Raw genomic sequence first — 5,832 nt, 5'->3', positions numbered from 1 at the left:
GGGGGGGGGGTATAAGGAACTTTCGGGATAGCATTTGAAATGTAAATAAAGAAAATAATAAAAAAGACATAAATTTATGTTTTTACTGAATAGAATATATTAATAGTGATTTCAAAAATTAAAAGAAAAATGTAACCAAATGAAAATTCTACAGTTGAAAATTAAAGCAATGGAAATCTCAATGGAAGACCAAGGGTAAAAGTTCAGAGGTAGAGAGTACTTACTTCGAAGAGCTTCAAAGTATATTTAAACTGTCAAACTGAAGAATCACTGAATGTACAAATAGGTGAGTTCATATACTTCAGAGTGAGAACCCAGAAAGAAAATGTGGGACAATATTAAGTACATCAACATATGTATAATAAAAGTCCCAGAAGGAAATAGCGAAAAGCTTAAAGGACAATTTAAGAAATGATAGCTGAAAAGTTTCTAAATTTAATTTAAGAATACAATACATAATAGCACAAGCATCTAAAACGTTAAATGAACCCATAATAGGATAGATGTTAGGAGACTGTGCCTAGATGTATCATAATTATCAAAAACCAAGGACAAAGAACAAACCTAGACTGTAGAAAGAGAAAAGCAACGTACTGCATGTAAAGAACCCTCTGCAGACTTAGTAGCTGATTTCTCTCACAAAACCTAGATGACAGTGGAATGACATGTTCAGAGTTCCAAGAATGGAATCAAAGCTGTCAAATAAGAGTTTTTATGTGCAACAAAATTGTCCTTCAAGCTTGAAGGTGATATTAGGACATTCCCAATACAGTAAGACATTGAGCTTTCACTACTAGCAAACTTGTTCTACGGAAGTGCTAAAGGGAGGCCTTCCAGCTAACAGGGAAGGTCACTGCACAGCAACCCTAACCAAAGAAAAGTGAAAGAATACCATAGATAAAACTGTATGAGGTGAACGAATGTATGGCTTGCTGCTAATGCTTGTAAGTTTGCCATTACCCTACGAATTTAAAAGATAACTACAGAAAGAAAACTACATGTATATTACTAAGTATTTAATAAGTACATTTTACATTTATACCAATAATAGCATAAATCATAACTCTACTGTACAGATATGAAGTCACATCATAGAGGAAATAGATGAATAACTAGAAATGTAGAAACTATCAAAATAAATTCAAGAAATGACTGAAAATTTGAATAGATCTATAACCAGTAATCTCTTCTCATAAAGAAAATCTCAATAAAAGATAGATTCTTGTGAAATTCTATCAAATACTTAACGATTAATTAATATTAATCAATGTCTTCATTGTCTTCTTGGCTGCAATTACTATTACCATGGAAACATACTTCTATGTGCCTATACAGATACTTTAACAACGGTTTGACTGGCGTGGGAAGACACAGGATAAATGTCAGCAGTGTCCCCTCAGTAACTGAGAGCCCAGACTGAATAAAGAGAAGAAAGTGAACTGAGTATAATCATTAATCTCTCTGCTTCCTCACTGTGGATACTCATGCTCCTACCACTATGCCACCCTCACAATGATGGACTTTTGTACCTTCATGCTGTGAGCCAAATTAAATCCTTCTGTAACTTCTTTTGTTAGGTAGTTTGTCATAGCAACAAGAATAAAGTAAATAATATAAGTAAGTTTCTTATATAAGTGCTTTTTATGAAACCAATATTGCTCTGACTCCAAAGACAAAAATAATACGAGACACGTCAGGACAATTATGGGCTAAATTAGATGCATCATGAGTATAAATGCAGAAATCCTGAGTATATACTTTCCTTTTTATTGGAAATATTATTTGTTTACATTTCAAATGTTATACCCTTTCCCGATCCCCCCCCAGAAACTCCCTATCCCATCCCCTTTTCTCCTGCTTCTATGAGGGTGTCCCCCACTCACCCACCTACTTCTGCCCTCACATTTCCCTTCACTGGGGAAGGACCAAGGGCCTCTTCTCCCACTGATGTCCATAAGGCCATTCTCTGCTACATGTGCACCTGGAGCCAGGGGTCCCTCCATCTGTATTCCTTGATTGGTGGTTTAGACCCTGGTTGATTGATAGTGTTGTTCTTCGTATGAGGTTACAAACCCCTTCAGCTCCTTCAGTCCTTTTTCTAACTCCTCCATTGGGGAACCCATAACCTGTTCAATGGTTGGCTATGAGCATCTGCCTCTATATATGTGAGGGTCTGTCAGAGACTTTCAGGATACAGCTATATCAGGTTCCTCTCAGCATGCACTTCTTGGTATCCACAATAGTGTCTGTGGTTTTGGTGATGGTATATGGGATGGATCCCTACATAAGATAGTCTCTTGATGGCCTTTCCTTCAGTCTCTGTTCCATACTTTGTCTCTGTATTTGCCACCATGAGTATTTTGTTCCCCCTTCTAAGAAGGACCTAAGCACCTACACTTTGGTTTTCCTTTTTCTTGATCTTCATGTGGTCTGTGAATTGTATCTTGGCTATTTGGAGCTTTTGTGCTAATATCCGCTTATCATACAGTGTGTGCTCTTTTGTGATTGGGTTGCCTCACTCAGGAAGATATTCNCTAGTTCCATCCACTTGCCTGTGAATTTTATGAAGTCATTGTTTTTAATAGCTGAGTAGTACTCCATTGTGTACATGCACCATATTTTCAGTGTTTATTCCTCCGTTGAAGGACATCTGGGTTCTTTCCAGCTTCTGGCTTTTATAAATAAGGCTGCTATGANCATAGTGGAGCATATGTCCTTGTTATATGTTGGAGCATCTTTTGCGTATATGCCCAGGAGTGGTATAGCTGGGTCCTCAGGTAATACTATGTACTGTTTTCTGAGGAACCGCCAGCCTGGTTTCCAGACTGGTTGTACCTGTTTGTAATCCCACCAACAATGGAGGAATGGTCATCTTTCTCCACATCCAGACTTATGCTATAAGATCAAGAATTGACAAATGGTACCTCATAAAATTGCAAAGCTTCTGTAAGGCAAAGGACTGTCAATAGGAGAAATTGGCAACCAAAAGATTGGGAAAAGATCTTCTCCAATCCTACATCCAATAGAGGGCTAATATTCAATATATAAAAAGAACTCAAGAAATTAGATTCAAGACAATCAAATAACCCTATTAAAAATGGGGTACAGAGATAATCAAAGAATTCTCAACTGAGGAATACTGAATGACTGAGAGGCACCTAAAGAATCATTAACATTGTTAGTCATCAGGGAGATGCAAATCAAAACAACTCTGAGTATATACTTTCAAACTGAGTCCATCAGCTTCAAAAATAAAGGAATATGAGCAAATGAAGTCTAGGTTGATAATTTCAGTTAGGTTTGATTTCAGCCATATAAACAACAATGTTATTAATAGCACACAGGAAGAACACATGCTTATCTCCACATATACAAAAGAATTTGAAAAAACCGAACATCCTGACCTAATTTTATCTGAAAAGGAACTCAGTAAATGAAGATTACACCAGAATTTATTTAACCTGATGAAGGATATATATGAACAATTAATATGGAAAGAGCAAGAAGTTTTCACCTAAGTCAGGAACAACAAAAGCTATCCATGTACCCACATCTATTTTATAACTTGGTAGACATAATTTAACTGTATAAATAAATGAAATATTTTCATATTGAAGGAGGGTAAAATAATTTAATTGGTAGGTGACATGAGTTTGTGCCTATAAAATTTGTTAAATGCCCATGAAATTATTATTATTATTATTATTATTATTTATTTATTTATTTATTTGCAGTTTGACAAGTTAATTTTTGGCAGGAGGGAAATCACTGATTGACAATGCTTGCCCCGAGCATTGTGCACATCCCAACATGTAGTATTTCCCAAGTGGCACTGGTACAGCACATTCAAACATCCAGCAGAAAACTGTAACTCCCCAGACACCAACATCACCACCCCTGGGGGGTGTGGGGGAACCTATCCTCAGGGCAACTCCAGGGATAGACATGGTCAAATTTACAGTAAAACAGGAACAGAGGCAGCCAGAAAGTTTGCACAGGGAACCGCGAGCACGGTAGGCCATCTGCTCTTCTCAAACCCTGGCACGCCAGCTGTCTAGCATAGCACCATGAGAAGCAGAGGCACAAATGTCACAAGTGTTTGACCAATAGGTCTGTATGTTTCTGGATTTTATTAGAAAACCATCTTTGAAATACAGGGTTGTAAAATGTTGCCAGGCTCTCCACACTTACAGGATTCATTTCCGTACCCTCAACTTCACATGCTGTGACCGGGACGAGTTGGTGTCACATGGACGCCCTTTTGCCCCCCCCCCTCCAAGCCACCTCACAACACTGTGTCAGAGGGATCACCACCCACTGCCATCAGTGACAGGTGGTGTGATTAAGATACAAACGTACTGTTTACAAACAGCTAGTGCAGGAGACCTCAGACCGACATGGAGGATTCCAGAACAAATGGAAGACAAGAGCATTAACATCCTCAGGGGTCAGGGGTGCCCAGGAAGCTCCCACTTGAGGTCAAGCAAAAGGTGTAGGCTGGAGTCCACCAACCCAAGCCACCCTGTCCCAGACCTTCACATAGAAAGCACTTGTCTAAGAGAGGGGTCCTAACCCGGAGCTGAGAGGACCACCGGACTGGGGGGGATGTCAGGGGTTTCTTTTGGCTAAAGAGATGGAGTGTTTTGGTAACGTGGGAAGGATATGGCACAGAGAAGTGGCTGATACGTTCTCAAGCCCACATTTTAATGAACTTACAATTAAAAGCAATACCCGTATTTATCTTAAGAAAGTAAACCTCGAACATTCGTCTCCTTTCTTGGCCTTGTTAGAGTTCTATTGCTTCATTTACATGTAACTGATTAAAAATATAGATTTTTTTCAATAATGTACATAAAGCGGATTTGTTTTTTGTGTTTTATTTTTGAAAAAAAAAAAGGAAATAAAAATTGGCATTTCTGGAGCTTGGCCAAATAAGGTGCAGATTTCAGAACCCTCAGAAGCTCTGCCACCCACCCAAGACATTCCATGTTTGTGGTGGCAAGAACGGGGCTCCCACCTGGAAGCTCTGTCCTGAGTGCATGGGTACACGCAGCCCCGGGGCTGTAAGGCCAAGGGTTGGCCTCGAACCTGTCTGAAGCAGAGCACTATTTCTAGGCTTGCTTCCCCTGAAATATTCTGGAATTTCAGTCCATTCTGGCCCCCTTTTCAAATAAGGCCCCGTGACACCGACACAAAGAGGCACAGGCAAAGACCTGAGGTTCCATCCGGGCCTCGTTCTGTGTGGAAGTCTACACACGGCAGACTCTGAAACACCCAAGGCACTTAAGACAGCGGGATCAGTTAATGACTGGTTTCCATAAGGGTTGACAGCGTGTGCGGATCTGCGTGTAACTGTTGTTACCTGTGGAAATGCTTACTTAGCAAAAGAGCTGTCTCTATTTTAATTGGCACGGGGCTTGCTGGGTTCGGAACACTCAGTCAGGTGATATGAATGACACTGACGTATCTCTTGTTCGGATTGCACAGTGGTTCCAGATCAAGCACTGTGGAAAGACAGGCCTAGTAGCTGGCTTCATTATTTTGTGAATGAAAGAAAAATAATGTATATATATTTTTAAGTTTGACCCCTGACTTTAAATCTTGTCAACGCCAGCAACTCCCAGCAGAATTCTGGCTGAGGCCCAGCCCACAGAGGGCTAAGGCATTGGTGCCAACACAAAAGGGCTCTGTTCGTTCTTCAGAGGATCAGTGTAGCACACATTAAACACCAAACTGGGAACGGGTGGGAAGAGACCCCCAGACTCCAGGGAGAAGCCCTTCTCCCTGGTTTGGAGAGATGAGTCTCCCATCAAGGCAGGCTTCTCCAACCCT

The sequence above is a fragment of the Mus pahari genome, chromosome 22, assembly GCF_900095145.1.
Source record: "Mus pahari chromosome 22, PAHARI_EIJ_v1.1, whole genome shotgun sequence".
Lineage (NCBI taxonomy): Eukaryota > Metazoa > Chordata > Mammalia > Rodentia > Muridae > Mus > Mus pahari.
Note: the sequence above shows the minus strand (reverse complement) of the source record.